Below are 24,455 nucleotides of genomic sequence, written 5' to 3'. Positions count from 1 at the left end.
CAGGAAGTGGGGTGCAAGGTTTTGGGAAGTATTTTGGGGGGAAGGACGCGTCCAAACAGCTCTTCCCCAGTAACCAGTATTAGTTTGGTGGTGGTAGCGGCCAGTCCAAGGATAACGGATGTAATATTTTGTACCTTGGGGAAGTTTTGACCTAAGCTGGTAAAGATAAGCTTAGGAGGTTTTTCATGCAGGTCCCCACATCGGTACCCTAGAGTTCAGAGTGGGGGAGGAACCGTGACAGTAAGCTAGGAGAGACTCTAGTTATAGTAACATACTTTTTTATTGCACTATAAATAAATTCCACTCTCCCACATGATTCAGAATGGTATCTGAGCTTCAAAATTGGCTACTCAAGAATTGTAGTGGGTGGGATAGATGCAATCTACCTTGAGTACATGCATTTGATGAAATCATGGAGACCAATTTCAAAGCTTTGTTAATTTCCAAATGCTAAGGGCATCAAATATGGTCAGATCAAATCAAAGCACTAGTATTTCCAAATATTTGCAATTTATCCAGTATTCATCTAGTTCTACTTTATTAGAAGGTTCATTATATTAAAAATTCTTTCTAAAGGGATGGAGTACAAAATGGTGCACCAGTAAATAAGCCACTCTTTTTAAGACACAATTATCCATAGCTTAATATTCTGGATGTTTACAATTGTCCTTACAGTAAATTAAGGGAGAAAGGGTGAGTGATGAATTGATAAACACTCATCTTATGATCAGATAACCTTTTAAGACATTACCTTATAAGTGGGGAGAAATACAGAGGTAGAAGGTAGAGTGGACATACCTGTTTTCACATAGTGACACTTTTCTAATGAAGAAGAAAGTTATGCAGACTTTTGTGGGCGTGGGTGGCGGGGGGAAGGGAGGAGAATAGCATTTTACACATTTGTTCCACGAAGGGTTAGAATTCTATATATTAAAGACTGTTACAGGTTGCAGTCTATTCTTTAAAAAAAAAAAAAAGGAAAAAAAAAGACAACCATTCTGTCTGGGATCCAGAGAATAATGTTTAAAGAGTAAGTCAAATTTGAGACCCTTTATCCCCAATGGTTTCCCTTTAAAAGTACACACTGATGAGTTTGAATACAGCCTTTAAATAAAGTACTTCTTTTTTTGGAACACCAGCACTATTTTCCAATCTCTCTGTTAATGTGACAGTAAGTACTGTTGATCACATGACAGGAACCTAATCAGACAGCAAGATACATTTTAACGATGCTCTTGCTATTTTCTTAAATGCTCTCTGATTTCCTGCTTTCAGTATTACTAACACAGTTCCCTGGCTGCTGGGTAGAGCTTGAACAATGAAGTTCAGCCAATTGGAATGATCCAGGACAGACTATCAATACTGATACCCAGAACTGACAAAGAGGTGATAGAGGTGGGGAGAACAAGTGGCAAAGAGAGCACACATCACTGTGTGTACACATTCAGGGAGCACTCAGATGGAGTGTATATTAATTTGCAACTCATTTGCTGAAAAAAAGGTAGAAATTTAAGATACGCCATACAGTAAACATGCATTTTACTGGCTGAAGCAGAGAAAACCAACATTTCATCTATTTCTGAAAACAAATAACTGTTTCTGGCACCACATCACTGTTATGCTATTACTGGCTACTACTATGGGGGGCAGAAAGTGCAGCTGTGGTCCTCAGAATATTCGGGATTTCTGGTCTGAGCATAATCACTTATGTAATGAAAAACCCATTTCTATTTCTGCATCCTCACTTCTCTTCATACTGAAATGCCTTGCATCTGTCTCCCATTTATTGAAACTTATTTTTCATCCAGACAGCCAAGCCTGGTTAGTATTTGGAATTAGTTTTTAAATCACTATTTTTCTATTATTTATTTTAGGATTTTTGGAAATATTCCATAGGTATAGTAAAATTTGTCTTTTGACAAGTGCCCAGATACTTTTACTGGACTGAACCCAAAGGCCTGATCCAGGTCAAAGAAAAGGTTCACTCAGTTCTAAGGTGCATTAACTTAAGTAAAGAAATAAAGTCAGACTATATAGACAACATCATTACGTCAAGAGTTAAAGGGATCAAAAAAAGGGTAAAAAATTAGTTACTAATGCACCATGCAAGATTAAGAACAATCTCAGAGTCCCTGGTTTCAGAGTGGTAGCCATGTTAGTTTGTATCAGCAAAAACAATGAGGAGTCCTTGTGGCACCTTAGAGACTATCAGATTTATCTGGGCATAAGCTAAAGCTCAGAGTCCCTGAGTTTTTTTTTCAGAATGGGCAGCTCTTTTTCCACTAATCTCATCAGGTTATGGATACATACTCCAGGATGAATGGTCTCTCAAGTTATTACAAAAGGGATTATATTCAGATAAAAACAACAACAAAAAGACTTGGTTCAGTAAAACAAATAGGCAGAAATTAGACCCCCTCTCTTCTTTTATGCTTTTCCTTACCCTGTGACAGAGTTTTACCAGGATTCTCTGTGTATTTTACTAGACTTCTCACTTTTAGGACCCAATTCTGCTCTGCTCTCAAATAAACGCACATAAATTCCCATTTCAGGGAAAGAAGCTAAGATGTCCCATAGCTTTCTCAAGCTCTTTCTCTGGTGTCTCTTTATCTACTCAGCTCCATATTTAAAATCACTTTCTTCCTTTTGTATGACTTATCAGTCAAATTAAAATAGAAATCTTCCAGCAACAATATACTGTAAGTGAGATAACCATGTTATCCTCTCCTTCTTCAGCAGCAGAAACACATTATTGTCACAAATCCCGTTCAACTCCAGGGTGATTTCAGCTGCTGGCAACAAAAAACAGTGGGTTGGTCCACTGCAGGACTGGCCGTGGCTGTGGTCATTCAAATTCTCCGGGAATTAAACTGGAGAAAAGTATAACAACACTCAGCAGAGGTAATAACAAAGCCTGCCCCTGGTTTAGACAATCTTGAGTGATAAATTTAGCTTTCCCAGGCTCTTTACTTCTGCTTGTATCATAGCATACGATCATTATAATTGAAGTGGAAGAGCTTCTGCAGCATTAGGACAGGTTTCAGAGTAGCAGCCGTGTTAGTCTGTATCCGCAAAAAGAAAAGGAGGATTTGTGGCACCTTAGAGACTAACAAATTTATTTGAGCATAAGCTTTCAGGAGCTACAGCTCACTTCATCGGAAGCATGCAGTGGAAAATACAGTGGGGATTTTATATACACAGAGAATATGAAACAATGGGTGTTACCATACACACTGTAACGAGAGTGATCAGGTAAGGTGAGCTATTACCAGCAGGAGAGCAGGGGGGGAGGGGGGAACCTTTTGTAGTGATAATCAAGGTGGGCCATTTCCAGCAGTTGACAAGAACGTGTGAGGAACAGTGGGGGTGGGGGGGAATAAACATGGGGAAATAGTTTTACTTTGTGTAATGACCCATCCACTCCCAGTCTTTATTCAAGCCTAATGTAATGGTCTCCAGTTTGCAAATTAATTCCAATTCAGCAGATCTGTGAGAGTGATAGGTCGTCCTTCATGATAGGTTGTAGATCCTTGATGATGCACTGGAGAGGTTTTAGTTGGGGGCTGAAGGTGATCATTGAATCATAGAATCATAGAATATCAGGGTTGGAAGGGACCTCAGGAGGTCATCTAGTCCAACCCCCTGCTCAAAAAGCAGGACCAATCCCCAATTAAATCATCCCAGCCAGGGCTTTGTCAAGCCTGAGCTTAAAAACTTCTAAGGAAGGAGATTCTACCACCTCCTAGGTAATGCACTCCAGTGTTTCACCACCCTCCTACTGAAAAAGTTTTTCCTAATATCCAACCTAAACCTCCCCCAATGCAACTTGAGACCATTACTCCTCGTCCTGTCCTCTTCTACCACTGAGAATAGACTAGAACCATCCTCTCTGGAACCACCTCTCAGGTAGTTGAAAGCAGCTATCAAATCCCCCCTCATTCTTGTCTTCTGCAGACTAAACAACCCCAGTTCCCTCAGCCTCTCCTCATAAGTCATGTGTTCCAGACCCCTAATCATTTTTGTTGCCCTTCGCTGGACTCTCTCCAATTTATCCACATCCTTCTTGTAGTGTGGGGCCCAAAACTGGACACAGTACTCCAGATGAGGCCTCACCAATGTTGAATAGTGATGGCTAGTGGCGTTGTTATTTTCTTTGTTGGGCCTGTCCTGTAGTAGGTAACTTCTGGGTACTCTTCTGGCTCTGTCAATCTGTTTCTTCACTTCAGCAGGTGGGTACTGTAGTTGTAAGAACGCTTGATAGAGATCTTGTAGGTGTTTGTCTCTGTCTGACAGGTTGGATCTTGGGAGACAGGCCAGTCCTTGCTTACAGACAGCCCCCAAACCTGAAGCAAATACTCACCACACAACAGAACCACTAACCCAGGAACCTATCCTTGCAACAAAGCCCGTTGCCAACTGTGTCCACATATCTATTCAGGGGACACCATCATAGGGCCTAATCACATCAGCCACACTCTCAGAGGCTCGTTCACCAGCGTATCTAACAATGTGATATATGGCATCATGTGCCAGCAATGCCCCTCTGCCATGTACATTGGTCAAACTGGACAGTCTCTACGTAAAAGAATAAATGGACACAAATCAGATGTCAAGAATTAGAACATTCAAAAACCAGTCGGAGAACACTTCAATCTCTCTGGTCACTCGATTACAGAGCTAAAAGTTGCAATTCTTCAACAAAAAAACTTCAAAAACAGACTCCAATGAGAGACTGCTGAATTGGAATTAATTTGCAATCTGGACACCATTTCATTAGGCTTGATAAAGACTGGGAGTGGATGGGTCATTACACAAAGTAAAACTATTTCCCCATGTTTATTCCCTCCTCCCTCCCCCCCGCACTGTTCCTCAGATGTTCTTGTCAACTGCTGGAAATGGCCCACCTTGATTATCACTTGATTATCACTTCCCACTCTCCTGCTGGTAATAGCTCACCTTACCTGATCACTCTCATTACAGTGTGTATGGTAACACCCATTGTTTCATGTTCTCTGTGTATACAAAATCTCCCCACTGTATTTTCCACTGCATGCATCCGATGAAGTGAGCTGTAGCTCATGAAAGCTTATGCTCAAATAAATTTGTTAATCTCTAAGATGCCACAAGTCCTCCTTTTCTTTTTGCAGCATTAGGGCAGCTTTGTGATTCTCTCATGATGAAAAGCTACCCTAAAGCTGGCAAGTATCCTGACAGCCAAGGGTCCAATTCCACTGCCTCTCTGTGCCAGGTGGTTTGGCCAGGACATTCACATGCTCTGACAATTCCCTGTCTTTTGTTTTAATGTAGGTACAAATATGTATACAGTTGCATGTAACTGAATAATTCAGATTCTAACTTTACATTTGTGAGCAAAAGGCCTTTCTTTTTGTTTTCCTAATGAAGTTAGAGGCCATTCTTTTTAAAAAAGTTCACTTTGGAAACTGGGTAAGTTTTTCACCCCACCATAACCTTCCTTCCAGTTACAAGTAATATTTTTTCCCCCTTCAAGTTCAAATTAAAGCAAAACATTTCCGCTATGTCCATTCAACTTACCACTTACAGCAAAACAACCCATTAGCACACAAATACAGTGTGTATATCAGGAATGGGCTAACTGACCTTTCAAAAAGTCCTGTCTAGTCCAAGACTATTTCTGTGAGGTAAATAAAACATCCAGCAAACAGTGCAAGCACGTGTTCTCATCAGGCAAATGGAAACCTATACCATCACTATACTTTGCTGGCATGAGGACTTTAAAGCATTTTCTATCCCATGACTTTCCTCAAAAAGGACCCAGAAAAACAATGTTGGAAGAATCAGCCAACCAGTAAATTAAGAAAAGCTTAAAATTAAATGAACTGATGCACTGTTATGCATTATGTATATTACCTTTAAAAATTAAACCTGATGTAGCAGGATAAATCCTGGCATCCCCAAAGAAGGCAAAAAACAAACAACAAAGCATATTCAAAGTTTTAGGTAAGGTTCAGCAAGATCAACATATGATTGAATGCAAGTTCCTTTGCCATTCAAGTACTACATTAGCTTAATTCCCCCCCAACAAATGCACTAATTAAAAGAGTGGTTATAGTCAGGATAGCGACTGTAATTATCACACTGTGGGGCTCAATATTTATTATCTTGTTATCAAATCTGCTCAGCACATAAGTCAAAACATGATTTTTTTAACCATCAATGCTACACACTTAGTCCTGCCTCTTTAATTCAAGTAGTTTTTTCCTCTTACAACCTCTCAAATAATAAAGATTCTGGTGTCAGCGATGACGCGTGAATTAGAATAGAATACCAGCTCACTCTTCCTCAGCTGTATTAGTTATGCAGGGCTAAAGTAGAAATAACTTGCTCTGGTTAAAAACAAAAAGAAAAAAAGCAGGTTTGTCTTATAGGCACACATGGTTAAATTCTGCTCTCGGATCCAAACATACAGTTCCAATTCATCTTAGTGAAAGGCACACACACTTACCATTATCTCTTAAAAACTGGCCTACAATAGGCCTTCCATCATTCTTCAGGCAAAACTCCCTTAAATCAGTGGGCATTTGGACTGCAGAATTTGGCCCAGAAACCAGAAAGATTGAGATAGACGGTACCATTGTTTGAAACGATAACTACAATTTAATCTTGTCTTATAAAGCATTATTGATATGATGGTACTCACACTCTCAATCTGTGAAAGCCAAAGCCAGGGACTTAACTACTGGATGAACAGATGGACGAATAGATGGGTGGATAGATAATCCTGACTATTTGACACCTAAATAGGATGTAATCAGGTGATTGAAACTATGATGATTCTACACAGCTCCTGGCACAAAGCCTGAAGAAACAGAAGATGAAACTAACCCCTGATTACTGGTTTTTAATACGGTTGTTTAGACATATTTGGGCTTACTGAGGAATGCGTATAAAGTTTGCTGTCATTTCATACGCTAATGTGTCACTTCTCTTCCCACTGTTCAATGCATATTACTCCATAATTTCTGTTGCCTGTTACCCTTTGTAATTATTATTTTCACATCCTATCTTTTATTCTTACCTTTATACTTTGCCTTCCCAGCATTTACTTGCATAACTTCTTGCCTCCTTTGCTAATTCTGTCCCTGTGTATTTGTGGTATTATAGAGTGAATACATTAGCAGAGGTTTTAAAATCTATTCAGCTTCTTTAAAATTTGCTAAGTAAGGTGTGCTTAAAGTTAATTATATGCTGAAATGTTTAGCTGAATTGGGGCCTAAATGTACTAAAGAAATATATAGCAAAACTTAAACAAATAAAACAAAGCAGCAGTTATAGCTTGCATACTGTGTAAATGAATCCAGAAGTCTTAAGCCTTTGTCCCCTATATGCTTTTATGCTGCAGCCACTGTGCAACCCCTAGACCGTCCCTCCACAGGCAAGAAATGAGAAATTTTGAGGGCTACTGAACACTGACTTTTCAAAGTGAATTACCACAAAGTTATTTAACACAGGTGTTTCTGGTCTGGCACTATATTAGGAAAACTCAATGTTCTATGGGTCAGAAACTCATCCTTCTCCAGGAGTGGTCTCGGGTCAGAATGCTGGGCTATAATATTAAGCATGTCATATTAAACTAATGTAAGGTTTTCAAAATATTTTTGCTTCCCCTTAATTACTGGGAGATTTCATCTGCTTCTGCACTTGTGAAATTCCTCAAAGCAAACTACCTAGTGTTCTGCCACTGTTACACCACAGATCAGGGTTCTGATCTCTGACACCCCAATGTACATCTGGACTCACACCGCTGAAGTAAGGTAAACTACTCTGTATGAATGCTGGTGCAAATGAGACTAGAGTCTGGCCCATAGTGGCTCTAAAACCAGGATTCTTTCTTCCACCTCCAGTAGCAGAGTGAATGTGTTCCATTATGTGAAGTGACAGGGTAGCTGTAATGAAAAGAAAGTGAGCACCACTAGGGAAGCCAGTGTTGCATTTTTGAACAGAAATATGAAGAAATTGTACCACTGTAATACCATGTTAACCACTATTTCCTTATAAGACTATATTCATCATTGTAATACCATAGTTAACCATTATCACTCTGTTATATCATATTGAACATTATTGTCATGGTAATTAATGTAAGTGTCAAATAAAAATACCTATGTATAACCAGTTTACCACTGGCTAGTACCATAACTGGAAAAATGACTAACATTATGTTACTATGGCTTCATGATGGATAAGGATGGCTCTTTCTCGAGCTGAAGAGGTTATATTTCATCATCGCTAGAAGCAGTGGAAAGGATTTGATTAGGAGCAGTTTGAAGATGGCCCTGTGTTGCGATCTCTAGTATGTGGCTAAAAAAATGCAAGTGGGTATGAATAAAAAGCATTCATTACTGTTTGCCTCTAGTCGAGGGTTCAGAGTAAGCTTGTTTCAATTGGGGGCGGAGCGAAGTGAGAGGAAAGGGTTTTCAATTTTAAATACTTAGCATCTGAGGGTTGTCTGGTGACCTGTGTGAAATGAGTTGCTCTCAGTCTAGTTCCTAGTTGATAGGTATCTGCTTCACAAAAACCTTCAGCAGAGAGGCCAAGAACTGAATATGCATGCAGATAAAACTACCCTGTCACCCAGAGGTGGTCCCTATTATGGAAAGTTTGCACTGCTGTCACTCATGACATCCCTTTTCTGGAAATCAAAAGAGGAATCTCAGTATGCCACACCATTCACAAGTACCACGTTCACCACAATTTTGAATTACACCCCCCGCCCCACACACACACACACCCATTTTGAATAATGCACAGTTTTCTTTAGTCCAGCCCTCTACCTGGTTACCCTGTACTGTAATGTATTTTAGCATTGGTGGCATACTACCTTTTAATATTGCTATTACTATTTACTTCCACTTTTTACTATTGCTGATACAGGAATTTGAGGCTCTGGCAGGTAGTTGTACTTCTATGAAGAACCACTCCTGCTCCATGGCTGGAGCAGTGTCTGTAAAGCATCAGCTGGGAAGGAGAATTCTTTCCCCTGCCAGATCTGGAGGCAATCCTACTGGATAGCCTGGATGCTCAGGCTACACTGGGATCAAGATCTGGGCCTGAAAGATATCTTCTATTTTTCATTGAGGTCTATATTAAAAATACTGTGCCAAAACACAGTATGTACCATACTTTCCTCATGGAATAGAACTGAGTCTAACCCAAATTTCATTTACATGTCTCCAAAAAGGCTTCTGGTATAATCTACAAAAGGAAACTGACAGAATTGCATCATGACTATAGTCATAAATGGAGGGTAATATGCACATTTTTATGAAGACAGTCATCCCTAGGTAGAGCATGTTTGCAAAATATCTTCCCATCAGTGACACAACACAATAGAAAAGGAACCACAGGGGAAAGACGTGCACTAACAACTCCAGAAGGCATAATGCCAAAAACATGAAAACTGCAAGCAAAGGGTTGCAGCATGCTCTTCCTGAGAAGCTTCTTCAATGTCTTGCAGTATCACTGGCCCAAATCTCCCTCTAGAGGAGTTGGTCCTTCCAACATGACGACTGGAAACTCTGTATTTTGACTTGCAGATCTTCCATCCACTTCTTCTTTCAGGAGTGTGAAGGTAGCCCCCTCCAACCCATAGATGAGCAGCAGGGTTGACTAAAAATCATAGATCTTAGATCTCTATGGATGTCGGGAAATGCACCAAAACCCTTCTGCACAGAGGTCTTCTGCCTCCATGTTGATTGTTGCTCCTCAGCTGACATCCATGGCAGGATAAATGTGGTTCGTCTTTTTGTACTGAACAACCACATTATATAATATTATAGTGTGTTTACTGTTCGGCTCTTCCAAAGGAAAAAAATAGATGAGTATGCTAAATAGAAGCTTCTGCAATGAGGGACTAATCTTACAAGATGCTGAGCATATTCAGCAAGGTACAGAGCACGTTCAGTGGGAGTTGAGGGTGGGTGCTTGCCAGATACTCTAAGCCTCTTACCGGATCAGACTCCAAACTTGCTGTACCAGTGTCCAAAGTGCTCAATGTACCCGATTTCAACTAAATCTGGACAAGACTGAAAGCCAATGTGAACTGGCTTTCCAAGCCAAAAACAAAATTAGAAATAAAGTGATACATAAGGTTACCATCAGTGCCAGGTCTGGCTCTTTTTCTTGGCTTACCCTGATCTACAGACACAGAGCCAAAGGACTCTCAGATTTCTACCTTAATTGGCTTATTCTCCTTGAACTTCAACTGAATTCAGCTACACACATTGTAATATGGATGCCAAAAGGCTGAGGCCCGCCAAACACAACTCCTTTCCAGCTTCATGTAGCTAGTTCCCTAAGTTCCAGGGAACCAGGAATTCCTCACACAAGGTGTATGTGTGGTTTATATTGCCTCCAGCTATGTCTTTACTGAAACCTTTTACCAGCAGGAGAGTCTGTGTTTGTGGGGTGGGGGGGGGGTGAGAAAACCTGGATTTGTGCTGGAAATGGCCCACCTTCATTTTCATACACATTGTAAGGAGAGTGATCACTTTGGGTAAGCTATTACCAGCAGGAGAGTGAGTTTGTGTGTGTGGTTTTTGGAAAAGGGGGGGGTGGGTGAGAAAACCTGGATTTGTGCTGGAAATGGCCCACCTTGATTATCATACGCATTGTAAAGAGAGTGGTCACTTTGGATGAGCTATTACCAGCAGGAGAGTGAGTTTGGGGGGGGGGGGGGCGGAGGGTGAGAAAACCTGGATTTGTGCTGGAAATGGCCCAACTTGATTATCATACACATTGTAAGGAGAGTGATCACTTTAGATAAGCTATTACCAGCAGGAGAGTGGGGTGGGAGGAGGTATTGTTTCATGGTCTCTGTGTATATAATGTCTTCTGCAGTTTCCACAGTATGCATCCGATGAAGTGAGCTGTAGCTCACGAAAGCTTATGCTCAAATAAATTGGTTAGTCTCTAAGGTGCCACAATTACTCCTTTTCTTTTTGCGAATACAGACTAACACGGCTGTTACTCTGAAACCTTTTACAATTCGTGAGTGTTATTTATGAATGGAAGAAACTGCAAATATCAATGAACAAGAAATTCCTTCTGAACAGACAAATTTGCACTCACTTTACTAACTGATGCCAAGAAGATAATTCAGCTTGATATTGGCAACCAGTGCATTAATATCTCTGTACAACTTTGGTCTATGCACACAGATGATAAATAAGGTATTGTTAGTAAAGACAAAAGCTCAGGAGGTCTTAAGACCCTTAAGTCTAGGGTCCATTTGATCTGAACCACCAAAGTTGGTTCTTTGACCTTCACAAAAAGGAATGCCTTTGCATATAAGGAAAGGGATAAAACTACCATTACCTATTGCACAAAAAAGCCACTCATACTGTTGTTGCTGCTCTACTCTCTAATATTAAGAACGTTCACAGCCTATCTGCATGCTGCAGCATCCTTATTTTATTTATTTTGAAGTATGAGTTTAAACATATGCTGGGGGAACAAGAATCTTGTATTTGCTTAATTAACAAGCCAGAGCCTTTGGCAGGTCTGTTCCTCAAATAACAGGTTTCCCCTCACATAAAACAAAGGTGAATACAACATTTGAAGCCTACACAGGGAACATAAGTTTACCTTAAATCCCATCTGCCTTTATAGTCCAGTAACACTGAAGAGTGAATGAGAGCTAATATTTTTCCTATGCTGTGTACACACTAATGATGCTATATAAGTGTACTATTCTCATCATTTCTGTCATTTTCTTTTCCCAAGTCCTGCTCTGTTTCGCATGATGGGAGTAGACAAAATTGCAGCAGCACTCTAAGATTCATCAGTATGAGTCTCAACATATCAATTTTCAAGTGGAGCAACTTTAAACACATTGCAGGCTTTTAGTTTCCATAGAAAATAATACTTCTATTGTTTTCAAAGAAAACTGTAAGTACCTAAAATTACCACACTTTTAACATACTGACATGATGATGGCCAGATGTTCTTTCAAGCTCAAAGTCAGATTGGCAGAAGTCAGAGCAGTTTAGAAGCTTACTTAAAACATAATATTTTATATTTGGCAGGAATTACCGTATTGTAAAAAAAAAAAAAAAGACAAGGTGACTTTCTATTTTTTTTTTTTAGCTTAGTGTGGTTCTAAAGAGCTAAAAACTAATTTAACACAACAAATGCTTTCATCCCACCCCTACTATGAGGCGAAAAGCTCCAACAACAACAGTATGAGTGGCATATGCTTTCTTTTTGACACAGCCTGAATTACTTTGCTTGTGATAAGAAAAGGAGTACTTGTGGCACCTTAGAGACTAACAAATTTATTTGAGCATAAGCTTTCATGAGCTACAGCTCACTTCATCGGATGCATTCAGTGGAAAATAGAGTGGGGAGATTTAATAATTTTATTAAGATGATGTTGGAAGTAAAAAGAAAACGGTACAGAGTTTAAGCATAGAAGTTTCTGGTGATCAGGGAATAAGGTACAGATCATCAATGGGTGCAAAATTCGGTTTAGGAAAGGGTGGCGTAAGGAATACATAATCTGCAATCTTCCCGATTGGGGGTAAAAGTTTAATGGGTCAAAGTACAGACATTGAGATATGGGGGTATGTTGTTCATATAATGGCTATGTTCAGGTGTGGAGTATAATGAGTGGATACGACAATGAGGATGGATTTACCCTCATTTGGTGGGATTTAATGTTCAGTGAGTTTATGGTTCCAGTTCATATGGTCCAATGGAAAAAGTCTCTCAGTCCCTTTCCCATAGTTGATGCACGATGTTGTACCGGCTCACGCCTCCTGGTACTGTCGGTGGCCGGTGATATGTTCGATGTAGATGTCCCTGGACCATCGGATGGTGTCCGAGACCATGAGGCGCCGCATGAGCTGTGCGAAGCATCGACCGATCCCACAAGTCCACAGCACACGCTCGTTGCAGGGGTCCCAAGCACCCAGGGCTCCGACAATCAGGGTATCCATCTGCCCTCATAGCCCTTTGCTCTCAGGGTGTCGGCCAGGGGGGCGTATTTTTCCAGCTTACGAGCTCGGGTTTCGCGGAAGGCCGGGGTCCTGTTCTCAAAGAAGACTGTGACGTCGACGAGGATGATCTTTTTCTGGGCCTCGTTGGTGACTACCATGTCAGGTCGCAAGTGGTGGTCAGTACTGGGGATGGCGCAGTTCACTGCGACCTCCCCCAGGCACGGTGTGATGGCTTTCACCAGGTGGTTCTGGATGGCATTGTGGCACAGCTGCCAGACTCTGGAGAGGGGCTTGCAGCTGCACAGGACGTGGGGCAGGGTCTCGTTGGAGTAGCCGCACTTCCTGCAACACTTGTCTTGGTTCCGGTGGCGGATGGCTCCGTTGAGCGGGACACAGTTGAGCCAGGCACGGTGGATGAACCGCCAGTCGGCGAAACGGGTGAAGCTGCCCCCGGCGAGGAAGTGGTTGCTGGCATCCCACTTGCTGGTCAGTTCGAAGGCTTTACCCTGGTCCGGTTTACGCTTCAGGGTTTCCATGTACAGTGAGTGGATGGCTGCCTTCAGGGTCCTCTGCAGCATGCCCCTGGCGCTCGGGGTGAAGATGGTGTTGTCGTTGGACCTGATCTGCAGCACCAGGACTCCCAGCTCCTGGCGCTCCTCGTACCACTCCCAGCAGCAGCCGATGCGCTTCCCCAGGCGACGCGTGGCATTGCGAGCGCGGGACCACAGTGAAGCGATGTCGTGCCCATCCCGTCAGAATTCGCCATCCAGGAAACCGCTCAGGAAGGTGGTGGTGTCTTGGCTGAAGGGGGCTCTGCCGATCCGCTTCTTTGTTGCGTCATGGAGGGCGTTTGCTGCGATGTTCCTTACCATGGAGTCGGGACACATCAGCAGGCAGAAGGCGTGGGTGATCACCGCGATGTCACACAGATCGCCAATGCGGGGGGACATTGGCACCGCCATGCCTGTGGGCAATGTAGACCACCTCGTTGCTGGCTTTCTGGGGAAAGAACAGCCACTTCTTCATCAGCTGCCGCACGACCTTGTTTGCCTTGTTGAGGGGTACCTTCGCCAAGGCGGATCCCCTTAGGACGAACGAGATGCGGGGAATCAGGAAGGTGTTCAGGGCATTTATCTTCTGCCACGGTGCTAGCAGGGAGGCGTCAATCTTGGCGGCATCCTGCAAGATCTCCTGGATGGTGTCCTTGGGTGTCTGCCGGACATGGAAACCCATCGGCGTGCCGAGGTGCTGGTACGCCTGCCCCTCTGCCAGGGGGATGATGGGATCCCCCTGGATCTGGAACCCTGTCGTCTGCACCGAGTCCCTTTTGCTGCCGTCAATGTGGAGAGTTGCTCACTTCTTTGCATTGAAGCGGAGTGCCATCCAATTGGCAGCTCGACTATATATATGCTGAGAACATGAAACAATGGGTGTTACCGTTCACACTGTAATGAGAGTGATCAAGTAAGGTGAGCTATTATCAGCAGGAAAGCCGGGGGGGGGGGGTTGGAGTGGACGGGACAGGGACCTTTTGTCATGATAATCAAGGTGGGCCATTTCCAGCAGTTGAAAAGAATGTTTGAGGAACAGTGGGGAGTGGGAGGGATAAACATGGGGAAATAGTTTTACTTTGTGTAACTTAGGCTTAAATAAAGACTGGGAGTGGATAGGTCATTACACAAAGAAACTATTTCCCCATGTTTATTCTCTCCCCCCTCCCCACTGTTCCTCAGAGGTTCTCGTCAACTGCTGGAAATGGCCCACCTTGATTATCACTACAAAAGGTTTTTTCCACCCCCGCTCTCCTGCTGGTAATAGCTCACCTTACCTGATCACTCTCATTACAGTGTGTATGGTAACACCCATTGTTTCATGTTCTCTATGTATATAAATCTCCCCACTGTATTTTCCACTGAATGCATCCAATCAAGTGAGCTGTAGCTCACGAAAGCTTACGCTCAAATGAATTTGTTAGTCTCTAAGGTGCCACAAGTCCTCCTTTTCTTTTTGCGGATACAGACTAACACGGCTGCTACTCTGAAACCTGTCATTTTGCTTGTGATATAACTGGGTTTTTGCCACCCAGGCCAATATTTTCAGGATGTCCCAATTTGAATGTGGTGATCCTGCATCCCATGAACCTCACTTCCAGGGTAGCAGGGCTCAGAATAACTTTTGGGGTTGGTGAGGTATCAGCATTTGTCTAGAGAGCACCACAACATGCTGATATTTATCAAAACATGTTGAAACCACAAAGTTGCAATATGAATTTAATGACATACACATTCAAGCCCACTAGAAGAAAAGGAGTACTTGTGGCACCTTAGAGACTAACCAATTTATTTGAGCATAAGCTTTCGTGAGCTACAGCTCACTTCATCGGATGCATACTGTGGAAACTGCAGAAGACATTATATACACAGAGACCATGAAACAATACCTCCTCCCACCCCACTCTCCTGCTGGTAATAGCTTATCTAAAGTGATCACTCTCCTTACAATGTGCATGATAATCAAGTTGGGCCATTTCCAGCACAAATCCAGGTTTTCTCACCCTCCGCCCTTCCCCACACAAACTCACTCTCCTGCTGATAATAGCCCATACAAAGTGACCACTCTCTTTACAATGTGTATGATAATCAAGGTGGGCCATTTCCAGCACAAATCCAGGTTTTCTCAACACCCCCCCCCCCCCCACACACACACAAACTCACTCTCCTGCTGGTAATAGTTCATCCAAAGTGACCACTCTCCCTACAATGTGCATGATAATTAAGGTGGGCCATTTCCAGCACAAATGGCCCACCTTGATTATCATGCACATTGTAGGGAGAGTGGTCACTTTGGATAAGCTATTACCAGCAGGAGAGTGAGTTTGTGTGTGTGGTTTTTGGAAAGGGGGGGGTGAGAAAACCTGGATTTGTGCTGGAAATGGCCCAACTTGATTATCATACACATTGTAAGGAGAGTGATCACTTTAGATAAGCTATTACCAGCAGGAGAGTGGGGTGGGAGGAGGTATTGTTTCATGGTCTCTGTGTATATAATGTCTTCTGCAGTTTTCATAGTATGCATCCGATGAAGTGAGCTGTAGCTCAAGAAAGCTAATGCTCAAATAAATTGGTTAGCCTCTAAGGTGCCGTAAGTACTCCTTTTCTTTTTGCAAATACAGACTAACATGGCTGTTACTCTGAAGCCCACTAGAAAAACTCAAAAAGAAAAGGAGTACTTGTGGCACCTTAGAGACTAACCAATTTACAGCAATCCTGGATTTAATTAGAGGCATTTGTTCTCTTTGCATGTGCAAAACTGCCGCTGACGTAAGTTTATTGTATGTCATGACGAAGGAAGTGTAAGAGCATAGATTAAATGAGTGACAAAACAAAAATAGCTGGATAAACTTTTAAAAAAATCAATTTTATGATTTGTATCAGCTATTGTGCTCTCCCCAGCCTTTTCCCTAAACAATAGAAAGGAAATTGTTTGCCTCACTTCTATTTTCACCACCATGAAATGTTGTTGGGGGAGGGGGGGTTTTCAGGCTGAAACTGCTCCAGGGACAATGAAAATTAAGGTACAGATCCAAATTTTTAAGCACATACGCCAAGTTCTTCTGGAAAAACATGTTCATACAGACACTTTTGTGCGTGCACAAAACAAGCATAAGTATGCATAAAATAAGAGAAAGTTTTTTAGTCATACACAGGGACACTGTCACACCAGATCAGGCTAATACCCTCCCTCTGACGGCAGCCAGGATAAGAAACTTCAGAGGAATGTGCAGGAAAGCCCATAATAGACACCTGTAGAATAACCTGCTGATAAAGGACATTTTCTCCTAGCCTGTCAGTTAGCAGCTGGCTAATGCCCTGAAGCATCAGTGTTTATATCCCTTCTGAAAAGTCTTTTTTTTTTTAAATCCTGGCTAATCTGTGGATATTCTCATGATACATATAAATATCTAAATCTTTTTTGAATCCTATTAAACTCTAGAGCTGGCCTTAACGATCTATTGTGGCAATGAATTCCAAAGGTTCATTGGGCATTGTGTAAAATATATTTATTTTTCACAGCTTTAAATGTGTTGCCTTTTGATTTCATTCAATTCCCCTTTGTTCCTGTTTTGTAAGAAAAAGCAAATAGGAGTGCTTAATTTACTCCTCTATACTACTTATTATTTGTATACTTCCATCACAGCCCCTCTTATTTGTTTCCGCTCTAAACTAAACAGTGCCAATCTTTTCAATCTTCCCTCACACGGCATTAATAATTGTTATAATCTGTCTGTGAACTCCACCTATTTGATGCTATATGTCAGAGGTTTTCATTTAGCTACTCACAAGGATGCCCAGGCCTTTTTCCTAAAAGGACACAGTTAATTTAGAGCCCATAAAATGTCTGAGTAGTTCAAGTTATTCCTTCCCATGTGCTTTACTTTGTGTGTGTCAACTCTACATTTCATTTATCACTACAATGTCCATTCACCCAGCTTTGATAAGTATCTCAGTCCTTCATAGTCTTATCTAGTCTTGACAAACTTACATAGCTTTGTGTCATATGCAAATTTTGATTTGACTCTATTAATTTCCTTTTCTAGATCATTAGTTAATACATTAAAAGAAACAACAGTCCTAGTAGTGAATCTTGCAGTATTGCATGTTTGTATGAGCGTCTCATATACTTCATTCCTTCAAAAATTTTGGCTGCATACCATCTAGTTCTGGTGACTTGTTCTTTAGCTTATTCCAACACCTTCCCTTTTTACATCTTTAATTCTGACAGTGCCACCTTTTTTACGCAAAGAGACAAGGTCTGAGGTTGGTATCTTCCCAACTTCCCTTCCAGAGAAAGCTGATAGAAAAAAAAAAACAATATTTGGCTTCTCTACAATTCCTTCTCATCCTTAAGAGTTGCATTTACTCTTTAAGGGCAAGTCTACGTGACCACACTACATCCACCTCAGCGAGAGGTGGAAGCTAAGTCAGCAGAAGCAGGGGTGGCAGATTTGTAGAAATTTTGGTGGTGCCCAGAACCCGCCCCCCCAACTTGCCTAAGGCCCTGGGAGGGAGTTTGGGTTGGGGGTGGAGGTCTGGGGTGCAGGCCCTGGGCTAGGGATTAGGATGCAGGAGGGGCGGAGGGTGCAGACTCTGGGAGGGAATTTGGGTGAGGGAGGGGGTCTGGGATACAGGCTCTGGAAGGGAATTTGGGTGCTGGGAGAAGGCTCTGGGTTGGGGCAGGGGTGTAGGAGGGGATGAAGGGTGCAGGCTCTGAGAGGGAGTTTGGGTGGGGAGGGGGTCTGGGGTACAGGCTCTGGGCTGGAGTTTGGGTGCTGGGTGGAGGCTCTGGGCTGGGGCAACGGGTGGGGGTGCAGGAGGGGGTGAGGGGTGCAGGCTCTGGGCTGGGGGTGGGGGTGGGGGGTGAAGGCTCTGGGATGGAGTTTGGGTGCAGGCTTTGGACTGGGGATGTAGGAGGGGACGAGGGGTGAAGGCTCTGGGAGGGAGTTTGGGGTGGGAGGGGGTGGAGGCTCAGGGAGGGAGTTTGGGGATAGGAGGGGGTGCAGGGTGAGGGCTGTGGGGCTAAGGATGAGAGGTTTGGGGTGTGGGAGGGGGCTCAGGGCGGGGGCAGAGGATTAGGGCGTGGAGGGATGAGGGCTCTGGCTGGGGTTGAGGGTTTTGTGGCCTTGGAGAGGCTCAGAGCTAGGGCGGAAGGGAAGGGTAAGGGCAGCCTGCGCTGCCATTTGTGAATGGGGGGCACTAGGACCCTGTGGTAGCAGTTGAGGCAGGGAGCCGGCAGAGCAGAGTCAGTGTGAGCTGCAGGCTCCAGGGCAGGATAGGTGTGTGGGGGCAGCAAGTGGGGGCCAGGGGACACTCGGGGGAGGTGCGGGGGGGGGAGCGGCAGGCAGGGCCGGAGGAGAGACCCACCAGCCCCAAACACTGGTGGAGCCCGGCCCCCAGACCCAGAATATTGCTGGAGCCCAGGCACCACGAGTGTATATAATTCGCCGCCCCTGAACAGGAGTGCATCTCCCGCCGACATAGAACTGGTGTGGACAGAGCATAGATAGATGTAACTTGCATTGCTTGGGGTGTGGCTTTTTCACACTTCTGAGTGATGTAAGTAACATCGACTTCAGTGGTAGTGTAGTCAAGCCCTTAGTCTAGTGCAGTGTTTCCCAAGCTTGGGACGCCGCTTGTTCAGGGAAAGCCCCTGGTGGGCCGGGCCGGTTTGTTTACCTGCTGAGTCCACAGGTTCGGCCGATCGCGGCTCCCACTGGCCGTGGTTCGCCGCTGCAGGCCGCGGTTCACCGCTGCAGGCCAATGGAAGCTGCGGGAAGCGGCACGGGCTGAGGGACATACCTGCTGCCGCTTCCCGCAGCCCCCATTGGCCTGCAGCTGCGAACCACGGCCAGTAGGAGCCGCGATCAGCTGAACCTGCGGACTCGGCAGGTAAACAACCCGGCCCGGCCCGCCAGGGGCTTTCCCTGAACAAGCTGCCTCCCAAGTTTGGGAAACACTGGTCTAGTGGATTCACTAAACTTTCACTTAGGATTCCCGCTTCTGAAAGATTCCTTGTTATCTATTTTTATGTCTTTGGTTATTTGCTCTTTAAAATACCCCTCCTTTAGTGCACAAGGACATGACACAAAAGTGATTTTTAATTGTTTCCCCTTTCCACCAATATTCCTTTTAAAAACCTGCTTCCTCCTCCTGCTTACTGGACAACTTCATTGTGTTCATCATTCTCCAGTCAGGATAATGGTTAAGCAACCGCCAACACCTCTCTACAAACTGACCATTAGCTTTATTCATGTGAAGTTATAAACCATTCCTCAATTCTCAAGGGTCAATGGATTGTCTAATATAAGTTCATAAATAATAAGAAATGACAGATTATAAAGTAATAAACCATCCAGTGAAGCTTTGTTTTATCCTACAGGAGCCTAAATACCAAAGATAAATATATTTAATCATCCATCATTTCCAAGTTACATCCGTGATTAAAACATTGAACATGCAGTATATAGTTTCTCATTTGTATAATTGCTCACATAGACAGCTATTACATCTTAGCTGCCAAGTTCAATAAATAACATGGTTTCCAAAAATTTTTCTTTATATAACAAGCTTAGCCTGTTGCTAATTTGAGGTTTATTACAGGAGATACATAATTATCCCTGTACTACCTATTAGGCTGCATAAAATAAATGAAAGTTTTTTACTCATACACAGGGACACTGCCATACCAGATCAGGTGAATGATCTGTGTGTTGCCATACCCTCCCCGAACAGCAGCCAGGATAAGAAACTTCAGAAATAGTGACCATAATATAACAACATTTAACATTCCTGTGGTGGAAAGAACACCTCAACAGCCCAAAACTGTGGCATTTAATTTCAGAAAGGGGAATTATGCAAAAATGAGGTTAGTTAAACAGAAATTAAAAGGTACAGTGACTAGAGTGAAATCCCTGCAAGCTGCATGGACACTTTTCAAAGACACCATAATAGAGGCTCAACTTAAATGTATACCCCAAATTAAAAAACACAGTAAAAGAACTAAAAAGAGACACTGTGGCTTAACAACCATGTACAAGAAGCAGTGAGAGAGAAAAAGGCATCCTTTAAAAAGTGGAAATCAAATCCTAGTGAGGTAAATAGAAAGGAGCACAAACACTGCCAAATTAAATGTAAAAAATGTAATAAGAAAAGCCAAAAAGGAGTTTGAAGAACAGCTAGCCAAAAACTCAAAAGGTAATAATAAAATGGTTTTTAAGTACTTCAGAAGCGGGAAGCCTGCTAAACAACCACTGGGGCCCCTGGACGATCGAGATACAAAAGGAGCACTTAAAGACGATAAAGTCATCACAGAGAAACTAAATGAATTCTTTGCTTCAGTCTTCACAGCTGAGGATGTTAGGGAGATTCCCAAACCTGAGCTGTCTTTTGTAGGTGACAAATCTGAGGAATTGTCACAGATTGAAGTGTCACTAGAGGAGGTTTTGGAATTAATTGAGAAACTTAACAGTAACAAGTCACTGGGACCAGATGGCATTCACCCAAGAGTTCTGAAAGAACTCAAATGTGAAATTGCGGAACTATTAACTATGGTTTGTAATCTGTCCTTTAAATCAGTACCCTATGACTGGAAGATAGCTAATGTAACATCAATGTTAAAGAAGGGCTCTAGAGGTGATCCTGGCAGTCACAGACCGGTAAGTCTAACTTCAGTACCTGGCAAATTAGTTGAAACAATAGTAAAGAATAAAATTGTTAGACACATAGAAGAGCATAAATTGTTACGCAAAAGTCAACATGGTTTCTGTAAAGGGAGATAGTGTCTTACTAATCTATTAGAGTTCTTTGAGGGGGTCAACAAACATGTGGACAAGGGGGATCCAGTGGCCATAGTGTACTTAGATTTCCAGAAAGCCTTTGACAAGGTCCCTCACCAAAGGCTCTTACATAAATTAAGTTGTCATGGGATAAGAGAGAAGATCCTTTTATGGATTGAAAACTGGTTAAAAGACAGGGAACAAAGGGTAGGAATAAAATGGTAAATTTTCAGAATGGAGAGGGGTAACTAGTGGTGTTCCCCAAGGATGAGTCCTAGGACCAATCCTATTCAACTTACTCATAAATGACCTGGAGAAAGGGGTAAACAGTGAGGTGGCAAAGTTTGCAGATGATACTAAACTGCTCAAGATAGTTAAGACCAAAGCAGACTGTGAAGAACTTCAAAAAGATCTCACAAAACTCAGTGATTGGGCAACAAATGAAATTTAATGTGGATAAATGTAAAGTAATGCACATTGGAAAAAATAATCCCAACTATACATACAATATGATGGGGGCTAATTTAACTACAACTAATCAGGAGAAAGATCTTGGAGTCATCGTGGACAATTCTCTGAAAATGTCCACGCAGTGTGCAGCGGCAGTCAAAAAAACAAACAGGATGTTAGAAATCATTTAAAAAGGGATAGAGAATAAGACAGAGAATATCTTATTGCCCTTATATAAATCCATGGTACGCCCACATCTTGAATACTGCGTACAGATGTGGTCCCCTCATCTCAAAAAAGATATACTGGCATTAGAAAAGGGCCAGAAAAGGGCAACTAAAATGATTAGGGGTTTGGAATGGGTTCCATATGAGGAGAGATTAAAGAGGCTAGGACTTTTCAGCTTGGAAAAGAGGAGATGAAGGGGGGATATGATAGAGGTATATAAAATTATGAGTGGTGTGGAGAAAGTCAATAAGGAAAAGTTATTTACTCGTTCCCATAATATAAGAACTAGGGGCTACCAAATGAAATTAATGGGCAGCAGGTTTAAACAAATAAAAGGAAGTTCTTCACTCAGCGCACAGTCAACCTGTGGAACTCCTTGCCTGAGGAGGTTGTGAAGGCTAGGACTATAACAGGGTTTAAAAGAGAACTGGATACATTCATGGAGGGTAAGTCCATTAATGGCTATTAGCCAGGATGGGTAAGGAATGGTGTCCCTAGCCTCTGTTTGTCAGAGGGTGGAGATGGATGGCAGGAGAGAGATCACTTGTGTTCTTATGACTACTGCAGAAACATACCAAGTAAGACAGAAACTGCAGAACCATGTGTTACATGCCTGACAAGTGCTTTCTCCTATGGAGGATGATCTTCCTGTTAGACTAAACTGCTAGAATGTTGCCATATAGTCAAAGGAAGCTGTGGAGTTTGTGCAGATTGCCATAAAAATGATTGCATTGCTGTGGGGGCTTGGAAAGCCCAGTAAGTTATGAAATTGTCTTAGTGACACTAATATTTGTAGGCACTTTTCTTCTTTAAAAAACACATAAGATGACAACTGCAGACAATTGCATTAGGGGACAAACTAATTAAAAGTAAAATAAGTAAAAACAGGAGAGCCCCCCAAAGCTCAAGGAATGTATTCGAAGAACTAGTTAAGACTGCATGAAGGGACATAAGTGTTAGGATATAGATATTCAGGCCTGTCTGCAAAGGCCTGTACTTTAAGAATTTAGGTGTATTCTTATCACTTAGCTAGTTATAGAGGTATAAAAGAAAGAATCAAAATCACTGTCTGCTGGTGTAAGGGCCTTCTCTTACTGTGACAGTCTGAGGCCCTGTTCTTAGGCTAAGGCCTTTGGCTAAGCAGCAGAGGCAGCCATGAGCTGGGAAGTGAACAGTCACATCCTCACATTCCAAACTAGTCACATTGAAAGAAGGTGCTACTGGGCTGTTAGGAATACAATCCTGTCCTGATAGTGCCTATCACCTCCAGAGAAAAGGAAGTGCCTAGAAAATGTAAAAGGAAACTTAGTTTGATAGGTTTCAGAGTAACAGCCGTGTTAGTCTGTATTTGCAAAAAGAAAAGGAGTACTCTAAGGTGCCACAAGTACTCCTTTTCTTTTAGTTTGATAGCATCCTGTCTGGCAAGAACTCACTTATCAGTAGCCGGGATGTGAAATCCTCACTTCTGTATTGTTTTGTCATTATAGTTCCCACTTTGCTATTGTTTGTCTGTATAATCTCTGTCTGGTTCTGTGATTGTTCCTGTCTGCTGTATAATTAATTTTGTTGGGTGTAAACTAATTAACGTGGTGGGATATAATTGGTTACATAATCATGTTAGGATTGGTAGTTAAATTTCAGGAAAATGATTGGTTAGGGTATAGCTAAGCAGAACTCAAGTTCTACTATATAGTCTGCAGTCAATCAGGAAGTGGGGGTGGGCATGCGGGTGGGGGAAATGGGAACAGGGAATGGGGGTAAGGAAATTGGAATCATGTTTTGCTAAAAGGGGAAATGGGAACAGGGAATGGGGCTGGGGAAATTGGAATCATGTTTGGCTAAGGGCAGGAAAGGGAACAGGGACACAGGTGTAAGGCTCTGTGGTGTCAGAGCTGGGAAGGAGGATACTAAGGAAGGAAACTGGAATCATGCTTGCTGGAAGATCACCCCAATAAACTTCGAATTGTTTGCACCTTTGGACTTCAGGTATTGTCGCTCTCTGTTCATGTGAGAAAGACCAGGGAAGTGAGTGGGTGAAGGAATAAGCCCCCTAACAATAATATAGGGTGGTCAGTAATACAGATCATGACACAATGAGAGAAAAGTAAAAGTGAAAAAGAAGTTTTATGTATGCTGGTTGTGTCTGAGAAGCACTCATGAAAGTGTAGAACACAGTTCTCTCAGAATATGCACCAGTCAGTTGATAGCACATCACAAAAGCGTCAGCCTGATTTGGAGGAATGGCAAAATGTGCATACCTGCCTGATAAGGTAGCACCATACACAAAATACTTTAAATCAGAATGTAGCATCACAGCAATCATGTCTTGATGTCCACAGCCCCCTGATGTCTGACAGCTGACCAGAGCTCTAAGATGATGATATGCTTCTAAATTTTGGAAAACATTTTAAAAAAGTATTTTGATCTTTTATAAGCAAACAAATTTGTGAAGGGATTAAAACAGCCTT

The 24,455-nt window shown here is 42.6% G+C and overlaps 1 protein-coding gene across 10 annotated transcripts in view; it reads right to left on the bottom strand.

Moving 5' to 3' along the window:
* The window catches only part of TENM2 (teneurin transmembrane protein 2), a 1,082,027-nt gene that overhangs the window by 218,949 nt on the left and 838,623 nt on the right, over positions 1-24,455 (bottom strand). The gene's annotated exons all lie outside the window — the stretch shown is intronic.

Source organism: Lepidochelys kempii, chromosome 8, assembly GCF_965140265.1.
Source record: "Lepidochelys kempii isolate rLepKem1 chromosome 8, rLepKem1.hap2, whole genome shotgun sequence".
Classification (NCBI taxonomy): Eukaryota; Metazoa; Chordata; order Testudines; family Cheloniidae; genus Lepidochelys; species Lepidochelys kempii.
Note: the sequence above shows the minus strand (reverse complement) of the source record. Positions and strands in the feature narration are given on the sequence as shown.